We start from the raw sequence: 23,831 nt of genomic DNA, 5'->3' as shown, positions 1-23,831 counted from the left end.
GAGGGATGTAGAGTAGAGCCTGCTGAAAACTGATTTTCAGTAATGTTCTGCAAGAGAAAACATTGTGTCAAATGTGAATTAAATTTGAACAACGGCCTTTCAAATGCAAATCCTTCGGAAGGGATGTCATTGATATACAACCTCTAAAAACCTTTCAAGAGAAATAAAATGGATAAATGTGATAATTAAGATCTCTATTTATAGGAAAATGATCAGATCACATTTGTTCTGAAATGTTTTTGTACCTGCAACATGGAGGGCAGATATGAAAAAGTGAGGATCGATTCTAAAATTTGCAGGTTGGAGGTGAAAATGGAATGATAGCTTGTGTGACAGAGGCAGAGGGTTTTCCTCTAGTATGCTAAGACCCCATTATTATGCACCCATAATTGTCAAGTCCCCCACTGACCTCTATTCACTCTCCCTCAGACAGTCTCCCTTTCAGCTCTCCCTACAACCCCCTCCCTTCCCTAATGGAAAGTGTAAGCCACTCTGCTACACTGCAGCAGTATTCTGAAAAACAGTAGTGGCCGCCTTGGGTATGTAAAGAGAAGTGATGCTACACAGAGTTTTGGGGAAACAGTTATCTGCTGAGGGCTTATTAGGGAGTGAGAAACCCAGGGCTGGGCAGAGGGAGAAGGTCACTGACAATGTGGTTGCGACGGAATTCTTAGTTGATCCTAAAAGTAAAGTGGAAGATAAAGGATATGATAAAGCATATCAAGAATGTGAAAGGAGATGGGTCTCTTCAGAATTGACTCAAATTGAAATGGGGAAGAGGAGAGAGAAGGAGAGAGAAAAGTGCTTTGCATTCTTGCATCTGCCAATTTTTGGCCAAGGCTGTCCCTAAGAAAGGGTATTTCGGGATGAAGCCAAGCTCTGAGGTCAAGGTCATTTCCCAGTGAGATAAGGCAGCTGTGATACCTGAGGAGGTCCACAGCCCCAGAAGCTGTGAGATGGGTGTGAGGGTCCAGGTAGTATACAACAGTACTCACTAGAGTTGTACGAATGTGCATGTACGTTCAAGTTGTGTCCAAGTCCTAGCAACCCCATGGACTGTAGCCCACCAGGCTCTATCCATGGAATTTTCTAGGCAAGAATAATGGAATTGTTGCCATTTCCTACTCAAATAGTTGTATACATAATGGAATTTAAGAACCCCTTCTCCTAAGGATTCCCTCACATCATTTGGATGTTATTACTTTCTTTTTATCAATAAATTGTCAATATAGGGCCTGTACCTCAGCAAAAGAAACCACATAAAGCTATTATCTAACATTTGTACCTAACTCCAGTACTCTTGCCTGGAAAATCCCATTGATGGAGGAGCCTGGTAGCCTGCAGTCCACAGGGTCGCGAAGAGTCAGACATGACTTCACTTTCACTTTTCACTTTCATGCATTGGAGAAAGAAATGGCAACCCACTCCGGTGTTCTTGCCTGGAGAATCCCAGGGATGGCAAAGCCTGGCAGGCTGCCATCTATGTGGTCGCACAGAGTCGGACACGATGGAAGTGACTTAGCAGCAGCAGCAGAAGCATGAATTGCTTTATCCTATCCTTTCTAACTACAATGCTAAGAACTTAGTTACTGCTGAATCTACAGAAGAGCCCAGGTTATGGAAGGTAAAAGAAATCCTTTGCTGAGAAACCTGGGGTAGTCATATGGAGAAAGAGTAGCCAAGAATCTAGAGGAGCTTCATATCACAGATGACAAGAAGATGCTAAGAAGAGAAGAAACACTGGCTACTCCGGTTTGCCCATGGTCAGTTCTGTATCTTCATGGAGCAATAATGGGAATGGAGGTGAATAAATAAAAAGAGTAGGCTTCTATGAAGATCTGGACTCACTCTTTTCTCTGATTGAGTTTTTACAGTGATCTTCTTTCTAAGCACTTCCCTGGTGGCTCAGATGGTAAAGCGTCTGCCTACAATGCGGGAGACCTGGGTTCGATCCCTGGGTCGGGAAGATCTCCTGGAAAGGAGGAAAAGAAGGAAGGAAAGAAGGAAATGGCACCCCACTCCAGTACTCTTGCCTGGAGAATCCCATAGATGGAGGAGCCTGGTAGGCTGCAGTCCATGTGGTCCCAAAGAGTTGGACATGACTGAGCGACTTCACTTTCACTTTTCTTTCTAAGCATGAATTCTGGGAATGGAAACCTCAGGAAACATGGAAGACAGAATACACATTGAGTGACAGTGTTGCTCCACCAAATTTTGACTGTTCTGTGTTCTTAATTTGTTTTCTAAGCTCAATCATCAGTGACACTGTAAGACCTTCTAGGTTTTTGTTTCTTAACAGACTTATTTTAAATGCTATGAATACCATTTGTGGATCCATTAATATTCCCATTTTCTTTAGGCAAATAGTAGCTAAAATCAGGCAAAGCTGCCTTGCAGAGCATTCAAGCCATGTTCTTATGTGTCACTTGACTGGACTTGCCTATGGTATTTTTCTGGCCACATTTGTTAGGGAAGTGGCCACACATTCCAAGGACCATTTTGCTCTTATGCTTTTTTTTAAGCTGATTCTCAGCATTGATGAGGTTCAGAGGGTTTAGAAAACTATCTGAACTCTTGGGATTTTATTTGAACTAAAACCCAAACTTTGAACCCTTTATCGTTTTATACATCACAAGTAAATGTGTCTCCTGCCTTGATATTATTCCCTCTGGTTTCCTCCTGACTCTTTGTCCCTTGAAAAAAACTGAACAGTTAGTTGGAGATCAAAACTTGATCCAAGGGTCACCTCCAATTGACGACTTTCTCTCTACAACAACCACTTTAATTAAAGACCACATCTACAAGCAACCACTTTTCCATGGGCCCTTGGATGTGTTCTCAAGACAGATTTTTCTGTTTCACAGCAGCTGTACCCCTCTGAAGAGGAGCAAGTCCCAGTAGATCACAGATCTTAACCCCATGACAGGCCAAGCTATTTATGCTGGCTACTAATAATGACTTATGTTTATAATAGCACTATTCATCCCAAAGCCACGCTCACAGCACTCCACTGACCACATGTGTGCTCTTTAGATGGGCATGTGTCTATATACACCCACATATCACAACTGCACAAAGGTCTTGACTGCTGTGGCTTTAATCAGCCCTTTCTTCCTTTTGCTTAGCTTCAGGGTCTGATCCCTGGGATTAGGGGAACAAGTGCACCCTTCTCTTTATCATTGGAAACAAAAAAGAATTGAACAATTGGGAGTCCAGCTCCCTATTCACTTTGTTGCTTATTAGGATCTGTATACATCAGCCGTGATGCTGCAAAGTAAGTTGAGAGAGACCTTGTGCAATACATATTTAATAGTGGGAACTCTTCCCATTTTATCTTTTCCCCTTTTCTCCTTCCATTTAATGAACCAATTATTCTGACAAGGAAGAGAATGCTCCCTTCCTAGCTCCCTCTCACTTTGAGCCTTTATTCCCTGCTTCTCTAAAGTGCTGCCTAATTTGGCATAAGACCCTATTGTAGGTTATTTTTACATTCACCATGAATTGTGTAAAATTGTTTCAGCACTTTGAAATTTTTCTTTTAAAGCAGAAGATATTATTTTATCCCCATGTGAGTGACAGATAAGATGTGATGGTAGGAGAATGTCCAAATCTGCATATGAACTCAATTGCCTTCATTTTAGTTAACACGACTACAGTTTGTTTTCTATAACAGATTAAACACAAAGAAAAACACATAGACTACATATTAATGGATTCCCTCTTCTGTTTTTGTTGAAATGCTTAAAATGTAGCAAATCTAGCTTTCTCTTTGAAGACTCTAGCTATTCATTATTCATGATGAAGCAGGATAGCATTTTATTAATTTGCACATTTACTTTATTTACATGCATAAAAATCTGCAGAATTACTACTGATCACCAAATATTTTGATGATAAAAATGGAAGCAGATTTAAATAGTGCTACCTACCTAATTTTTCCCCAGGCATTTAATCCTTTCTTTGGATTAATATTTAATCCTCTCTATTAGATATTTTGATTATTGATATCTATTTTGGATGGTGCAATCAGAATCAGATGATGGTTGCTCTTTGTATAAAGTGTTTGGTTTGTTCACTAAATAAAATGAATGGATGATACTGGTGTACTCTCTTTAATTAGAGGACTGTGATCACTTTAAACTTTTAATCAATAATGAGTTCCAGGCACTCCGATAGATGGTACTTTCAATAAGATGAATAAAAAACATTCTCTCCCTTTAACAAGCTTCTGGATTAGTGGGTAGAAAGACTTTCTGAACTCACAAATGTCATTATAGAAACATGAAAGATGAGCCAGCTATTTCTTCTGTCCTCAGAATCTCTTCTTTTCATAATGTTCACATTTACTTAAAAAAATTCACTGAATCCTCCAATGTCTATGTAGCTAGGAAGGAGGTGACTCTGCCTGCTTCTTCTTAGAGTTAGCGTTGGTCCCTGATGTGGCTAACTGGATCATCCCTTCCTTGTAGACACCAGAATGCGTAAGTATCATAACAACCAATCAGAGTGTTTTCTGGGAGTTTTTCTTGAGCTAGAGGGAAAGAATGTGCCCTTTCCACTGAATTTGCTAGACGAGTTGAAGATAAATCTGAAGTTCATGGAGTCTACATTTAGAAATTAAACCAACATGGCAAAAGCAAAGTTAAGATTTGGAGAGGATCCTAGTGAAATCACTTGAATGTCTGGATCTAGCTATAGCTAAATCCATAAATTCTATTAATATTTTAATGAGCAATGAGCAGCTAATGTATGCGTGTGTGTGTATATATATATATATACACACACACATGCTTATTTACCTATCTATATGTATGCTCTTAATTTGATGTGAGGTGGTACTCATAGATAAGAAACAAAGTTTTCTAAAAGTATGGGCCAAAGAGGAGGCAGTAAAAGACTTCTGGAAGAGCTTTCAGATGAAATGTTTATAACCTATCAAAGGTACATGTGGAGATATTGAATTAGGTTTATCGTGAACTCATATTTAAACTAAAGACCATAGAAACTTTGTTGGAAAATATATATCCAGTATTCCTGTTCATGATGCCTGCTTCCTATTCATTGAATTCTTAGTCATCAAATAACCTCAACATAAGTGAGACTTTGATGAGCCCAGAGCTGCTAAATTACCTTTAGTAGACACAAGAGAAACTTCCTGAATTCATTCCATGGCTCCAACAGTCAACATTGATAATCCTATCCAAGAAAGTAAGTAAAACTTCGCTCTGAAAATTAATTATGCCAAATGACCATATTTAAATGTGAAGACAATAAAATACATCATGAATGAATACTTCAAGGTAGCATATGGATTAAGTAACATTTCATGATCCCTTCTATCTCAACAATCCCAAGAGTCCACAAGACTGTCTTCCGTTTCCCACAACATTCCTAACTAATTTTACCACGTGACCAGTTAGTTCTCAGTCTAGGTAAGTGAGAGGATACCTTTTATTCTAAAGTTGTAAGTTTTCTTCCTGTGTGTTACATGTGTTTCTCCATCAGAAAAATGGAATGAAGAAAAAAATTGGAAGGTGTTTTTAAGCCCTTAAAATGGACTTCTCATATTCCTCTGCAAATCTCTTGATCCTGTCTCTCGCACCACAGTGACCAGCTGATCAGGCTTTGACAGCTTCGGATAGGTGCACCAGAACAGACTTTGCCCTGAGCTCACTTTGGTATTGTTCTTGCTTCTTGTCCTGGGGCTTCTCCGAACTCAGTGTAGTGCCCATGGGGACCATTTCAGTATTCATGCTTGTGCAAACCAGAAGTGCAGGGAACATCACAATGAGAAAAAAATATAGGTGAACAAATGCTTCCCCCTTCATGCCCCAGGTGGATAGTTCTGAGAAACATTTCATATGGCTACCCAGAAGGTCATAGGAGAGGTTAAATTCTACTTCCCTAGCCCTCGAGATCTTTTTTGTTTGTATTTTTTTGTGAGTATTTCTGTTTGTTTCTTTCTGCATTCTATCACCCTTTTACTTCTGTTTTTTTTTTTTTCAAATAAACTGTCACTGTTGTTTAGTTGATAAGTCATGTCCAACTCTTTTGTGACCCCATGGACTGTAGCCCACCAGGCTCCTCTGTCCATGGGATTTACCAGGCAAGAATACTGGAGTGGCTTGCCATTTCATTCTCCAGGAGATCTTCCAACCTGAGGATCGAACCCGTATCTCTTGCATTGGCAAGTGGATTTTTTACCACTGAGCCACTAGGGAAGCCCTCTAATTAAACTACCTTTACATAAATCTTTGCTTTCTTTTATCCTTTGGGAGATGGGGAGAACCCAGGCTAAATAGTACTAATATATTTTACCTTTACAAGGCATCCAAAGACACCAATAACCTGTTGTCTGGTTTTCAAATAACAGCATTCTTCTAACTATTTGGCCATGGTGCAATCATTAAAGCTAAACAAAAGGGGGAAACTGGGAGAGAATTATGTGCTTTTGAAACACTACCCGAACAACAACAATGGCTTCGATTTTAACATTTTCTTGGTGATTCAGAAATAGTTCTAACTAAAAATAGTATAAGAATTATTTTCAACACAGTATCCTAGTGAAATTCATTTCACAAAGAACCTAAAATTCGTAGAATCTTAGAAGTCATATTCACACTAGTCAACACTGCACGTATCTTCGAAAGATGACTTTCATCTCTGCTTGAACACTTTGAATGACCTATGGATTATTTTGTGGTTCTACAACACAATGCAAAAAAATGAATACAAGAGTGCCCTTTACTGATCTAACTTCCCTTGAGGAAAGAATGACTTTGGGGATTTTATATAAGATCACATTTTAAACATGATATCAGGGGTTCCATTGTTACACTTCCTAGGTTTGACTCTCTGCTTTAATTCCTACTAGCTTTGTCTATGTGAATAAGTTACCTAAAAGCCTCAGATTTTCCTTCTGATAAATGGTTATAGCAAAATCTGCCTCATAGGGTTCCAGAGTATTCTAAATAAGAATATTTGGGGAAACACTTAAACTATATCTGACATAGAGTAGGCCCTATATAAATGTGAGATATATTCCAAGTCAGAAAACTGGGATCAATTTTACGGCCTAAATAATAATAGTTATTTGTGTTTTTGAAAATGAAATAAGAAAAAAGCAAAATAAATATGTCAGAGAACTTTACTATGCAGCTGAAATCCTGCAACTTCATAAGGGTGGTGTGGAAGTAAAGTGAATTTGGGTGTTTCAAATAACTCAAATTAATTTCTCTAACTTATCTAATATAAGCACAGTGCTAAAAATACATACATAAATTTTAATCTCAAAGTCCCTAAATATTATTTTACCTTCCAAGAACACTGGAGTGGATTGCCATTTCCTACTCCAGGGGATCATCCTGACCCAGGGATGGAACGTGTATCTTTGAATCTCCTGCATTGGCAGGTAGATTCTTTGCCACTGCGCCACCTGGGAAGCAGTCTCGGGTTCCCTAAATGTTTGTTTACCTTCCTTTGTGTTCCGTATGTACAATGCAAGAATTTTTTTAAAAAAAAGTTTTTTAAAATTGGTTTTAAAGATACTTTACAAAGAGACACACATCTGTCTTCTACTAAATATAATTGGTTTGAAAATTTTAGCTAATAGAAATAAAATCAAAGCAAAGTTAAAAGTGGATAAAGGAAAACATTTAAATTATAGCAGACAGAACTCTGGACTGGTTGTAGCAATAGAAGATTCAATGGCTGTTCTAAAGTCTGCTGTTAATAACACGTGTAGCTTTTAGCAGGACACTTAATTTCTCTAGGGTTCAATTTCCTCTAGATCAAATCTAGTCTAAAGCAAATGGGATGGGCTTGATTATCTCTGAGGACCTTTCCAATTCTAAAATGTCACAATTCCACAATTGTAAGTTCCCTTTTTATGGGATAGATCAAAGAGTAAATAGACGGGTAAACTTTTTTTTTTTTTTTGCATATGACTATGCAGCAAAATCATTTGTTTCTGACCTTGATCTTGACACAGATAAAAATTCCATCATAGAGAACCAGAAGGAGTCCAGTTCACTGTGAGGCATGCTGTGTTTCTTTTGAAAAAGACACATGACATTTGGTTTGGGTTTTCTGAAGCTGTAACAACATCAAAACTTGAAGTTGAATTTTATTAATGAGGCTTTAGGGTTGAGAAAGGAGAAAAGAAGCCAGACAAGAAAGATCTGTAATTAGCATATCAGTTATTTGTAGGTAACTAGATGCTCCTGAATTGCTTTAAGGAGCTTAAAAATGAATATTTCCACAAATACTTCAAGTGCTTCTTTGCCTCTGCTTAATGTTTTTAATACATACTAACACCAATGAAAAAGTTTACTGCTTAAAGACAAATGGTTCTTTAAATGTTTTTTCAACTTTTTCTTATGGTTTTGTGGACAAAAAATACATGGGTCTGGGCTATAATCTTAAAATATCGGTCAGTGATACATTCATAATTCAATAAATAGTGAGCAAAACTCACTAAGGGAAAAGTTCTTGTGCTTTGGCAAAATACCCAAAGAGGAATTCTATCTTTTTCTCAGAACAACAATGATAACAGTGACAACAAAAGTCCATCTTTACAGTAAAAAGAAAAGAAGTAATAAAATATGACATGGTTATGCCAACATCAAAATGGTGTTTGGCCTTCGCAGATGGAAAATTATTCAACAAATTTAGGGAACTTCCCCACAAATTTGTAAAATAAGTTTTCTTTCTGGTTATCTAAAGTATCTTTGAAAAGTTGGCCAAGTCTTTTGTAGAATAATAATGGCAAATGAACTTGGAGATTACAGAATAAACAATGTCACCCATTATTTGATTAATTAGACACATTAAATGTATGAATAAGTGGAAAGAGATCTAAACTTTCACATCCCTACCCTCAGAAGGTAAGTTCTAGTATAAGGAGCACAAAAATTAATTGGAAGTTACTTAAGCAAATTATGATTCAGGAGGAATGTTTTTAGAATGCCATGGTTATTTTATGATATCATGGAAAATTAGAGATAATTAAAATATAACATGTCAACACCTTTTTTAATGCTGTACAAAACAAGGTAACTGCTGTATGAAAAGTATGTATGATACAAGCATTGTCAAGCTCCACAATAGGAATTCTAATCTTGGTGTATTGTCATACAAGTGGAAATACTTTTTAATAAAGCTGTTTCAATTTAATACATCTCATAACTTATAATCAGCATTTCTTTAATAAAATGAAAATAAATACCTCAAAGGCAATGAGTATTTCATGCAGAATCCTAAAATAGAATTTACATTCAACTAAAAATTGGTTCTTGCTTCACCACATAGTAATTTGGCCTAAAGATAATTCTATTCTCATATTTATAAGATGTGAGTTTAAGGCAATGAAAACACTTAAGCGCAATATGAAGTAGCTTCTATAATGTAAAATTGTCTCTGTCAAGTTCCAGTGTAACAAAATACAGAAATCCATGGGTTTAGCAGTGTTAGCATAGGCTCTCACCAAATTAACTGTGAAAATGAGAATAAACAACACCCCCCCGCCCAAAAAAAAAACCTGAAGAAATTCAGGTCTCTTATTTCACATGGTGCTTCATTTCTTGCTAAGTAATTGGTGGCATTTCTGAGATCAAGATAAAAGGGATTTTTTTCATGAATGGATGTTAAAATTTATTAAAAGCTTTTTCTGTATCCATTGAGATATGGATTTTTGTTCTTCGTATGATTTTCATTCTTCAATTTGCTAATGTGGTGTATCATACTGATTGATTTACAGCTATTGAAAAATCCTTCCATCTCTGGGATACTATAGGCTGTGTGTGTATCTCATTTTTGTGTCCATTCAGCCAGTCTATGATTGGAGCATTTAGTCCATTTACATTTAATGTAAGGGCTTCCCTGGTAATGTGGTTAGTAAAGAATCTGCCTACAAAGCAGGGGTCCTGGGTTCTATGCCTGGGTTGGGAAGATCCTCTGGAGGAGGGTATGGCAATCCACTTTAGTATTCTTGCTTAGAGAATTCCCATGGACAGAGGAGCCTGGCTGGCTACAGTCCATGGGGTCACAAAGAGATGGACACAGCTGAGCAACTAAGCACAGCACTGAGCATGTTCTTATTACCATAGATGAAACTTACCTCAACATAATAAGTGTCATGTGTGGCAAACCCACAGCTAACAACACACTCAATGGTGAAAATCTAAAAGCGTTCTTCTAAGATTACTAACAAGATAAGGATGCTCATTCTCACAATTTTTATTCATTATAGCTTTGGAATTCCTATCCATGGCAATCAGAGGAAAAGAAAAAAAATAAATAAATGAAAGGAATCCAAATTGAAAAGGAAGGTAAAACTGTAATTATTTGCAAATGACATGGTTCTATACATAGAAAATTCTAAAGACACTACCATAAAACTATCAGAGCCCATCAATCAATTCAGCAAATTTAACATAGAGAAAAATATTCCATTTATACACACTAACAATGAACTATCAGAATGAGATATTAAAGGAATTATATCATTTACCATTGCATCAAAAAGAGTAAAATGCCTAGGAATAAACCTTCCTATGAAGGCGAAAGACTTGTACTTGGAAAACTCTGGGACACTGTTGAAAGAAACTGAAGATGATACAAACAGAAGGAAGGACTTACTGTGTTCTTGAATTTAAAGACTCAGTATTGTTAAAATGACTATACTATCCAAAGCAATCCACAGACTCAATGCACTCTTGAACAAAATATCAGTGATTTTTTTTTTATCACATAACTAGGACAAATAATTTTAGATTTGTATGGAAACGCAAAATCTCTGAATAACCAAAACAATCAGAAAAAAAAAAAAACAGAGTTGGAGAAATCATGCTCTCTGACTTCAGACAATACTAAAAACTACAGTCATTGAAACAGTATGGTAATAGCACAAAAACAGAAATATAGATTAATGAAACAATAGAAAGCTCAAAGACAAACCCACACACTTATGGTCAGTTAATCTATGATAAAGGAGACAAGAATAGACAATGTAGAAAAGGCAGTCTTTTCAAGAAGTGGTTCTTGGAAAACTGTAGAGCTATATCTAAAAGAATGAAATTAGAATTTTCACTAATACTGTATACAAAAATAAACTCAAAATGAATTAAAGGGGTGGGGTCAAGGGAATGAAGGATTGGGAGTTTGAGATTAGTAGACGCAAACTATTATGTATAGGATGGATTAAAAACAAGGCCCTCCTATACAGCACAGGAAACTATATTCAATATCCTGTGATAAACCATACAGGAAAAGAATATGGAAACTAATATGTATGTACAACTGAGTCATTCTGCTGTACAGCAGATATTAGCACATTGTAAATTAACAATGCTTAAATAAATTTAAAACATAACAACTAAGCTGGAAAAAAATCTTATATAGTGCAGTAGTATATCAATTATATTTCAATAAAACTAGGGGAAAAAGAAAATGTGGAATATGCATAAAATGCAATATTATTCAGTCTTCGAGAAAAGGAAATTCTGTCATATATTATCATCTGAAGCACTTTGAGAATGTTATGCTAAGTGAAATAAGCCTGTTACAAAAAGATAAAACCTCCATGATTCCACTTACATGATGTGTCCAAAGCAGTCAGATCCTTACAAACCCGAAAGGAGAATGGTGGTTGCCAGGGCCTGGAGAGGAGGAAATGGTACGTTATTGTTCATGGGTATGAAGAACTGTTATAAACTATGTACATACAGTTAACACTGTTGTACTATACACTTAAAAATGGTTAAGATGGTAAATTTACCGTCATGTGTTTTTTTATTCCACAGTAAAAATAATGCGCAAAATGGTAAAATATATATTATGTGTATATATATATATATATAGAGAGAGAGAGAGAGAGAATGTATTAAAGATCTAAATGTAAGACCAAATACTATAAAACTCCTTTAGGAAAACACACGCAGAACACTCTTTGACGTAAATAGCAGCGATACAGCTCTTGGAATTATTTCTTAAAGCAATAGAAACAAAAGCTAAACAAATGGAAACTAATTAAAAGCCTCTGCACAGCAAAAGGGAAGCTATTGACAAAATGAAAAGACAACCTGCTGAATGGCAGAAGATATTTGCAAATAATTTGACTGATAAGGGAGTAATATGTAATATATATAAATTTGCTCATACATCAACATCAAAAAAACAAACAATCTGATTAAACACGGGCGGAAGAACTGAATAGACTTCTTTCCAAAGAGGAAATGCAGATGGCTAACAGGCCATGAAAAGATACTCAACGCTACTAATTATCAGGGAAATACAAATGTAAACTCTAGTGAGATATCAACTCACACCTATCAGAATGTCTATCATCAAAGACACAAATAACAAATGTCGTGAGGATATGGAGAAAATGGAACCCTTGTACAGTGTCTGTGTGAGGGTAAATTAGTGCAGTCACAGTGAAAAACAGTGTGGTGGCTTCTCAAAAAAACTAAAAATAGAATTAATGATGCAGCAATTCTACTCCTGAATATGTACCCCCAAAAAAACCCAAACCACTAATTTGAAATGGCACATTCACTCCAGTAATCAAAACAGCATTATTTATAATTTCCAAGATATGTAAGCACCTAAGTATCCAGCAACAGATGAATGTATAAAGAAGTGACACATATGTATCTAAGTGTATAAGTGTATACACACACACACACATATATACATACAATGGAATACTACTTAGTCCCAAAAAAGAACAAAATTTTGCTATCTGCAGCAACATGAATAGACTTTGAAGGCATTACGCTAAGTGGAATAAGTCAGATAGATAGAGACAAATAGTATATGATATCCCTTATATGCAGAATCTAAACAATGCAACATACTGCTGCTGCTGCTGCCGCTGCTAAGTCGCTTCAGTCGTGTCCGACTCTGTGCGACCCCATAGACGGCGGCCCACCAGGCTCCCCGTCCCCGGGATTCTCCAGGCAAGAACACTGGAGTGGGTTGCCATTTCCTTCTCCAATGCATGAAAGGGAAAAGTGAAAGTGAAGTCACTCAATCGTGTCTGACTCTTAGGGACCCCATGGACTGCAGCCCTCCAGGCTCCTCCATCCATGGGATATTCCAGGCAAGAGTACTGGAGTGGGGTGCCATTGCCTTCTCCATGCAACATACTAGTAAATATACTTAAAAAAGAAGCAGACTCACAGATACGGAAAAATGTTAGTGGTTTATAGTGTACGGGAAGGGACAACATAGGGGAGGGCAGTGAGAAGTAAAAGCTCTTGGGTGTAAGATAGGTCCAAGGTTTTACTACACAACATGCGGACTACAGCCAATATTTTGTAATAACTACAAATGGAAAGTGACCTTTAAAACTATGTAAATTTTTAAAATTAAAAATAATAAATATAACTTCAGGTTTTTTCTAATTTAAAAAAGAGAAAAGGAAATTTGGAATGAACTTCCATGTATGGTGATATTGTGAGGCATTTCTTCTACTCCCTGCTTATGATCCAACACTGTTTGAAATGCGTACTTAAGTGCTAGAGAAGAATTGATTGGTTTTGCTGGTGGTGAAGAGAGGATGTAACCCACTGAACAGACAAGTGGTAGACGTTCTCTTTATGTTTATTATGGAAAGTGGAATATGGAAGTTTTCGTGAAACACATGAGAAAAAAATCATGTTGTTTTACAAGGTTCAAAGAATTGAGTCCTTTGAAGAAAGTTTGTCATAGAATTAGTTTCTATTTATCATTCACAATACTTAAATGAAGTATTCAACACAAGCTTCTCTGAGTGCACCATGCAACAAACTCTAACGCTATCTATAAAAATCAAAACTGAGCCATATCTTATGAAAACAATAACTTCTTGTCAACTCTGCTTCCCTCTGCTGCCCAGTAACGAGAGAGTCTGACACCACCTGACACTTTACACTCACATAAAAGTTTCAAATGTATCATGCAAGAGATTCACAGATCAATCCCAACTTCCATGAAAGCAGTGGAGTGAGACAGAAGAGCCATTTTGAATGGGCCTAGCAGAGCAGAACACTGCTAAAAGCAGTCCTTTTTCCATCACCTGTACTGGTGCACCCAAGGCAGAAGTTTAAATGATTAGCGATAACACTGAATATGGTAGTTCTGACATGACACCATCACCTGCTACATTTGTTACACACTTAAATGCAATACCAAAATCATCATTTTAGAGTTGATCTTTATTAAAAGCACTGACCTTTGTCTATAAATGCTACAGGGCTGTTACTGAATATATCCCATCAGAAACAAATTACTTATTCAATATCAAGTTCAGAATGTTTCCTTTGATATTATGAAATTCAATTCATTGTCACTAATGTTAGGAGTAGTTCATAAAAACTTTAGGAAAAGAAACAAACACTCTTTGGCTATAGTGTTTATATTCTTATAAGTAAGCACAATACTTGAAGAAAACTAGTATGCTGGGAAGTGAAGTGAAGAGAAGTCGCTCAGTCGTGTCCGACTCTTTGCGACCCCTTGGACTGTAGCCCACCAGGCTCTTCCATCCATGGGATTTTCCAGGCAAGAATACTGGAGTGGGTTGCCATTTCCTTCTCCAGGAGATCTTCCTCCCGACCCAGGGATTGAACCCGGGTCCTCCGCATTGTAGGCAGATACTTTACACTCTGAGCCACCAGAGAAGTCATATTGCAAATTTCTCTGACCTTCTTCTGACAGAAAACTTGCCAATATTTCCCCAAGACATGATTTCTAGAGCCCATTAATAGCCTTAATAGTTGTATACAAATTGCTTTAAAGTGATATTTTGAATGGTTAAGTTGGCTGGGATGGTTTGAATACTCAAATACAGTGAGTTTAATTACAAGGGAGTATTTCTTATTTGGTTAGCTATTCTTTTTTTACTCACTAGACTACAAATTTATTATAAAATTGTATTAAAATATATGAATGAACAGCCAGATAGATAAAGAGATGCATAGAGTGAAGTCCCTGATAAAGCAGCTTCTATCTTTGTGGAGCCTGGGGCTCAGCATGGTAGCATGGGGTCCTAGACATGGAAACTCTTTGAAAACCTAGATGACCTATTAACTACAGATATTGAGATTGCCATTTATAAGTACATACAAACAGGTGGAATATCTGTGTTTAAATGAGTTGAATGGCATTGGCTGTGTATTTTAGCTAGATAAAAACTGATACCTTTTCTGCAGTTCTTAGCTATAGCATCTGTCTTAAAGTGAGGAGAACTTTGTTAGCATTCAAAAGCAATACTCACTACAAAAGAGGAGACTGCTTTTCACTACAAAAGAGGAGACTGCTTTGCTTTAATTAGAACCTTAAATAAATACATTAGAGCTCTTTATAGATATTTATTTCTTAGTAGGAGTGTTCTGCTGCTGTAGGATCCACTCATCTTTATCCAACTGCGGAGTAATTTTGTGGCTGGTGTCTACTGGGGTGCCTGTCCCTGAACATATCATCTAATCTCTGCATTTCTATTTCCTCTAAGGCCTCTCAAGGACTTAATTTGAGTTCTATATATGGCACGAGTCTTACTTGAATGAGTACAATTGAAATTCTGGTTTCTTTTGGCATAATGTATTAACTGTGAACAAAAATTAAAAAGACAGAATATCTAGGTCTTAATTCTGATTCTACAAGTCTTCATGTGCAAGTCTCTAGTGCATTTATGCAAGAGTGTCTCAAAAGTATCAGACTTCCCTGGTAGCCCAGATGGTAAAGAATCTGCCTGCATTGTGGGAAACCTGGGTTCAGTCCCTGGGTTGGAAAGATTCCCTGGAGAAGGAAATGGCTACCCATTCCAATATTCTTGCCTGGATAATTTCATGGCCAGAGGAGCCTGGTGGGCTACAGTCCATGGGGTCACAAAGAGTCAGACTTGACTGAATGATTTTCACTTTCTCAAAAGTATGTACCAAGGGTAGTTTTATCAATTGAGGATATACAACTGATAATATCACACTAATTTTCAAAGTGGTTGTGTCTGTGCTTAGTTGCTGAGTTGTATCCATGGTACAACCAGTTGGATATATAGATCCAGGATTGTTTGATGAGAGTACCCAGTATCTTTTGCAACCCTTGACATTGCCTGACTTTTTGACTTCCTGAAGAATTGATGGTTTTAATATAATATGATTAATATAATGAAATGTCCTTTCATCTGTCTATTGGCCACTGGTGCCTCCTTTTTGGTGTGTAAAAGTGAAAGTGAAGTTGCTCAGTCGTGTCCGACTCTTTGCAACCCCATGGACTATAGCCTGCCAGGCTTCTCTGTCCATGGGATTTTCCAGGCAAGAGTGCTGGAGTGGGTTGCCATTGCCTTCTCCAGGGGATCTTCCCGACCCAGGGATCGAACCTGGGTCTCCTGCATTGTGGGCAGACGCTTTATCCTCTGAGCTACCAGGGAAGTCCCATTCATTTCCTCCTTATTTTTTTATTTCATTGTTTGCTTTGTCTTATTGAAGCATTTAAGTTTTTTACATATTGAATTATTTGAGTTCTTTACATATTGGTTAATCTACTAAAACTTTTAGAAGATCAGGTTTCTTTCATTAAAAAAGGATAACAATAAGATTTAATTGGTTGTCATGAAGCACACATGAGCTAATAGAATAATAAAGTTTGCTAAGCCTAATTATCTTTTATGAGATGTACTAGATGAAATTAGTAGTGAAGTAGTAGTGAAAAGTAGCGAAAAGTGAAGTTGTATGGAAATTCTAATATACCAGTTCTATCTTTCCATGTACAATAGGATAAAGTCACAAAGGAATACTGTTCCCTCCCAAACAATCAAAACAAGATAAATAACACATAAATAAATACATATTAGAGTCCATTAAAAAGCAGAAGTCACAAAGAAACTTAACAAATTAAAAAAAAAAATTAAATGTCAAGCTCTTCCCAAGACAGAAGGAAGACTTGACACTTTCCTGCCTGACAGAATACCAGGAAGAGGTGGAAAACGTCCTAGTTATGGGCAAAGCACAGCTAAATTTACCAAAAATGTAAAGTCTGAATGTATGATAATCTGGTATGGCAATTTACAATCTTGGGGACTCCAGAAACAATGGACGTTTGCACCTACACTCTTTTTTACAGGTCTTCACCAACTGATTATGTGGATTAAAGGCAGTGCAGGAAAGAGACTCTTTCTGAGGCAAAGGTATAAATGATGCCCTAATTTCTGAGGCTGGAACTGGGAACTTAGAGAAACCATATAGATAATTCAGTCAGTGCACTAGTACCTGGATGCTGTTGGCTATGACTGTGGGAGGGGCGGGAGAAATATGATTGCTCTTCATCTCTCCAACTACCTGTGAAACAGACTCACAGATCCCACTGAAATCTGTGGGTTTGGAGTTAGAACTGAGAGAAACCTTATGGACATTCAGAGTCTCATCCACTGAGTATGAGCTATGGCTATCTATGGCTGTATAGGTGAAGGTGGGAAAGAAAGCTAAAAGGGATGCTCCTGAGGCAGAGGCATATAGGGTTCACTGAAGTCTGAGGACAAGGAAAGAAGCAGGGTGTCTGAGTGAAATCCCATAGGCAGCTGAAAGCTTTCCTGGTCACTAGGCAGAAGCCATCTACAGGAAGGAGAGGCAGGAAAGAATAAGGAAACACTACAGAATTCAGATTCCCTTGTCAAGTAATATTGTTTGGGTGAAAAGAATTTAACTAAAGCAATGGAAAGTTCACACTCATTGCAAGTATAGACTATACTGGAGCTAGACTGACAACCCACATAATAATGGTCAGATGGAAGAGGTATTATCACTTCCAGCTGTAAATATCATTTACTTTGTGTTGTTGTGTGTTAGTCGCTCAGTTGTGTTCGACTCTGTGACCCCATAGATTGTAGCTCTCTGGGCTCCTCTGTCCATGGGGATTCTCCAGGCAAGAATACTGGAATGGGTTGCCATGTCCTCCTCCAGGGTATATTCCCAACCCAGGGATTGAACCGCACTTACATTAATTTTTATTTATGTTAGATATTCAACCAAAATTCACATAAGACATAAAAAATAACAAGAAAATATAATCCATCACCAAAAGAAAAACATGGTCAAAAGAATTATGAGAGATATAGTCAGTTGTTAGAATTTTTAGACAGTGACTTAAAAGTTGCTATAAGTATAGTGAAGGTATACTGAAAAGGTTTCAGCATGCATAAGCTGATGGAGAATTCCAGTGGAGAAATGGAAACCATATAAAAGACCTAAATGACAAAGCTAATTTAAAAAAAAGTGACAGATAAAAATAATTATTTGGTGGATTAATCAATAAACAGAGATCAGTAATGGATGGTATCAATAAATATGAAGGTAGGTTGATATGAACAAAAAAATAAACAAGGAAATAGTATATAATATCTGAAAGTGAAGTGAAAGTGAAGTGAAGTCGCTCAGTCACGTTCCACCCTTAGCGACCCCATGGACTGCAGCCTACCAGGCTCCTCCGTCCATGGGTGATTCCAGGCAAGAGTACTGGAGTGGGGTGCCATTGCCTTCGCTGATACAATATCTGAAGGTAATATCAAATGGTCTAACATATGTGTAACTGGTATCATAGAAGAAGAAGAGGGAGAAAATAGAGACAAGAAATATTTGAAGAGATAATGGTCATAAATTGCTCCAACATTTATGAAAGAAATCATTCCACTCATTAAATAAGTTCAGTTCACTACAAATAGGATAAATAAAAAATAAATCAGGGGACATAAATATCAAATGGGATAAAAAAATCAGGGAATATAATAATCAAAGTATTGAAAGGCAAAGATTTAAAAAATCTTTGAAATTAGTTAGAGTGAAAGACAGATTACATAGAAAGAAAAATAATGAGAATGGCGGCTGACTTCTGATCAGAAACAACAAAACAATACCTTCAAAAAGCAAAGTAAATGGATAAATAAATAAATAAATCATATATTCCACATCCAGCAAAAACACATTACAAAACTGAAGGCAAAGAAGTTATTTTCAGGGACAAAAGCTGTAAAAATTTTTCTTCAATAGACCTGCTTTATAACAAATTTTTTTTAATTCTTTAGACAATAACTGTAATATTAGATAGAAAATCAATTTTACAGGAGAATGAAGAACATCAGGAGTAAAGGTATTAATTAACCTGATATATGTCTCTCTATATAGACATAGATATAAATGTACATATATGTATATGTGCATATCTCTGTATATATGTGTACATGTATACAGAGAAATAAGTACACGTATTGATGGATAATAGATAGATATAACTCTTAATTATTGAAGTATAAGCAGTTTTTGTATTTTCAGCATTTATTAAGATAAACAAAATGAAAATAAGAGAATAAAAGTCAGAAGGATGATAAGTAAACATACACAATAGTAAGATTATTATTTATTGGAAATGTAGCTGTACTTCTCAAAGTTAGACCAAGATAACTTAAAGAAGTATATTCTAACCTCTAGAGTATCTAATAAAATAATACAAAGATTCATGACTAAAAATAAATAATTGAGAAAATAAATGAGGAAAAATAATTGAGTATATAATCTATTTCATTCAATAAAATACAGTAAGGAGAGAAAACTCAATTGCATGCTTTTAGAAGATACACAATTTAAAGATAAATATATAGATATTTCAAAACCAAAAGAAAAGTTATACTATGCAAAAGATTGTAAAAAATCTGGTGTAGCTATATTAAAAATTAGACTTCAAGACAGAGTAGTATCAGAGAAAAGAGGAATATCTTCAATTATGAGTCAAATCATCAAGACAAACAATCATAAATGTGTATACCTAATTTCACAGCTGCTTCCAAACACATAAAGCAAAAATTGAAAGAATCACAGGACTAAATTGAAAAGTCTGTTCAGAGTTTCAGAATTTCACACTAGTTTCTTGGGAATTGATATAAACAGAAGCCAAAATATCAGTAAGAATATAGATGATTCAAACAATACTATCAACCCATCAAGACTCCACCTGTTCTCAATAGAAAATATATCTTTCTCAACTGCACAGAGAAAATTACCAAGTAGAGTATATGCTGGGCCATACAGGAAGAAAGTCTTAATACATATCAAGGATCATAAATAAATATTATTAAATTTGAGACATATAAGAAGAATTTATATAAAATATATAGGAATGACTGGGAAATTAAACAACATATTTTGAAAGCTAAGGAAGAAGTCACAAATGGTCTGAAAAAACTGACCTGATAAGACATTGACAATAAAAGCATATCAAAAGCTGTATGATGGCAATAGAGCCCTTAGAACTTGATTTATGAAACAGACAAGCAATAAAGACAAACTTTAGGTTTAGGAGATGTTTAATAAAATTGATCACCCCTAATAAGACTAATTAAAAAAAAAGACAACACAACCAACAATATCAGAAATAAATTTCTTATGGACTCAATTTCTGTAACTGATACAATAGGAAGTAGAAAATCTAACTCCATGACCATTAAAAATATTTCTTTAATTTAGAGACTTTCAATAAGTTTAAAACACAGTCTACCTAAAAACTAGAAACATCATGTAATAATATATGTTACACACTGGGATGTGTGTGAAACCTGGTTATGACAAGATAACTTAAAATGGTGAAGCAACTATGACATTTACATATCCATAACTATATCTCTTTTCCTCTCTCTTTCTCTTTTTTTCCCTGGGTGGATTAAACCACCAGCTGTATTTTAGTTTCCTAGCCCAGGATGATAGAGTAAAAGAAAGGGACAGATAAAATTAATATTCATTTGGTTTGTATAGTATGCTAGGCACTATGGTATACATTCTGAATTAGGAAGGCAAGTGATTTCTACAAGGAAATACTTTCTTTTTTCATTTTTCTTGAAATCTCATCTATACTTCATTCACATATTTCATCACTTTAGTAAAAGTTGTTGAGAAGGCCTGAAGGTCACACTTCTTTACATCTGGGAAACTGTAGTCTTAAAATAGTCAACAAATAGACACAGTGACAACAAGAAGTTAAAAAATCACAAGAATTAATCACTTCAAGGTCTTCTTTCATTCAGTAATTATTACACAGTTGCCATAAACCTTCAATTTCTTATAAAACACAGTATCTGCAAAGTGCAATGAAGTGAAGTGCATAAAATGAGAGATGCCTGTACATAGGTTAGGCCATTCACTAGTCAAGGTTTTCATTTAATTCATTTTATTCATTTAATCATCACAACTATCTCATGACATATGCCCCACTAACCTTAATTTATATATGAGAAAACTGACCCTCAAGAACTTAAAGGAAAGTATTAAGAATATATATAGAAATGATTGGTAATTCATTACATTGTAGTAAGTGGAAGAGCTGGAAATCAAACTTTTGCTATCTGACTCCAGGGTATGTGTTCTTAATCAAAATCTATATAAAGATATATTTTTTCTATTTTCAAGAAACTTCAAAAATAATAATAATATAAAAACTAGAAGCAAACATATAAGGTGCATACTCATCAAAATATTTTGGTATATGTTTCATGATCTTAAAAAAGAAGATTAATATGGGTTAAAACTTAAAATTGGCACCATAAAGGAGTGCATTTAAATCAGGGACCCTGATGCTGGGAAAGACTGACGGAAAGAGGAGAAGGAGACAACAGAGGATGAGATGGTTCAATGGCATCACCGACTCAATTTGCTCAAACTCAATGGACATGAGTTTGAGCAAATTCCAGGAGACAGTGAAGAACAAGGAGCCTGGTGTGCTGCAGTCCACGGGGTCACAAAGAGCTGGAAACAACTCAGCAACTGAACAACAGAAAACAACGAGTAGGAGCTAGATAAGCAGAGGGTCAAAATTCTGAGTAGCTAAAATTTAGGCATTTTAAAATATTTTGACTACTATTTGTGCTTCTTCAAACAACACAAGAGATGACTCTACACATGGACATCACCAGATGGCCAATAATGAAATCAGATTGATTATAGTCTTTGCAGGTGAAGAAGGAGAAGCTTTCTACAGTCAGCAAAAACAAGACCAGAAGCTGATTGTGGCTCAGATCTTGAACTCCTTATTGCCAAATTTGGATTTAAAGTGAAGATAGTAGGGGAAACTGCCGCACCATTCAGGTATGACCTAAATTAAATCTCTTATGATTATACAGCAGAAGTGACAAATAGATTCAAGGGATTAGATCTGATAGACAGAGTGCCTGAAGAACTATGGATGGAGGTTCATAACATTGTACAGGAGGCAGAGATTAAAATCATCCCCAAGGAAAAGAAATGCAAAAAGGCAAAATGGTTGTCTGAGGGAGCCTTAAAAATAGCTGAGAAGAAAAGCAAAAGGCAAAGGAGAAAAGGAAAGATACACATGTTTGAATGAAGAGTTCCAAAGAATAGCAAGGAGAGGTAAGAAAGCCTTCCTCAGTGATCAGTGCAAAGAAATAGAGGAAAACAATAGAATGGGAAAGACTAGAGATCTCTTTAAGAAAATTAGAGATACCAAGGGAACATTTCATGCAAAGATGGGCAAGTAAATGACAGAAATGGTATGGACCTAATGGAAACAGAAGATATTAAGAGAAGGTGGCAAGAATACACAGAAGAACTATACAAAAAAGATCTTGATAACCACGATGGTGTGATCACTCACCTAGATCCAGTCTTCCTGGAGTGCAAAGTCAAGTGGGCCTTAGAAAGCATCACTATGAACTAAGATAGTGGAGGTGATGGAATTCCAGCTGAGCTATCTCAAATCCTAAAAGATGATGCTGTTAAAGTTCTATATTCAATATGTCAGCAATTTTGGAAAACTCAGCAGTGGCCACAGGACTAGAAAGGTCAGTTTTCATTCCAATCCCATAGAAAGGCAATGCCAAAGAGTGTTGAAACTACTGCACAGTTGCACTCATTTCACACACTAGAAAAAAAATGCTCAAAATTCTCCAAGCTAGGCTTCAACAGTACGTTAACCAAGAACTTTCAGATGTTCCAGATAGATTCAGAAAAGGCAGAGGAACCAGAGATCAAATTGCCAACATCTGCTGAATCATAGAAAAAGCAAGAGAATTCCAGAAAAACATCTGCTTATGCTTCATTGACTATTCAAAAAACTCTGTGTGGATCACAACAAATTGTGGAAAATTCTTCAAGAGATGGGAATACCAGACCACCTTACCTGCCTCCTGAGAAATCTGTATGCAGGTCAAGTAGCAACAATTAGAACTGGACATGGAAAAACAGACTAGCTCCGTATGGGAAAGGAGTGCCTCAAGGCTGTATGTTGTCACACTGCTTATTTAACTTAAACAGAGAGTACATCAGGCAAAGTGCTGGCTGGATGAAGCACAAGCTGGAATCAAGATTGATGGGAGAAATATTAATAGCCTCAGATATGCAGTTGATACCACCTTATGATAGAAAGTGAAGAAGAACAGAAAACTGGATTAAAGATTTGCTCAGCATGGCCTGCCCATCAGAACAAGATCGAGTTCCCCCCACAGTCAGTCTCTCCCATCAGGAAGCTTCCATAAACCTCCTATCCTTATCCCTCAGAGGGAGACAGAATGAAAACCATAATCAAAGAAAACTAATCAAACTGATCACATGGACCACAGCCTTGTCTAACTCAATGAAACTAGGAGCCATGCATGTAGGGCCACCCAAGACAGATGGGTCATGGTGGAGAGTTCTTACAAAACGTGGTTCACTGCAGAAGGAAATGGCAAACCACTTCATTATTTTTGCCTTGAGAACCCCATGAATGGTATGAAAAGGCAAAAAGATAGGACACTGAAAGATGAACTCCCCAGGTCGGTAGGTGCCCAATATGCTACTGGAGAAGTGTGGAGAAATAAC

The 23,831-nt window shown here is 36.4% G+C and overlaps 1 long non-coding RNA gene across 1 annotated transcript in view; it reads right to left on the bottom strand.

Annotated features, from left to right (window-relative positions):
* LOC132345838 (uncharacterized) overlaps positions 1–23,831 on the bottom strand; it is a 707,158-nt gene that overhangs the window by 468,409 nt on the left and 214,918 nt on the right. The window contains exon 2 of the long non-coding RNA XR_009495422.1: positions 11,596–11,657. This is a non-coding gene — a long non-coding RNA (uncharacterized lncRNA). The remainder of the gene's footprint in view (positions 1–11,595; positions 11,658–23,831) is intronic.

This window comes from Bos taurus, chromosome 7 (genome assembly GCF_002263795.3).
Source record: "Bos taurus isolate L1 Dominette 01449 registration number 42190680 breed Hereford chromosome 7, ARS-UCD2.0, whole genome shotgun sequence".
NCBI lineage: Eukaryota > Metazoa > Chordata > Mammalia > Artiodactyla > Bovidae > Bos > Bos taurus.
Note: the sequence above shows the minus strand (reverse complement) of the source record. Positions and strands in the feature narration are given on the sequence as shown.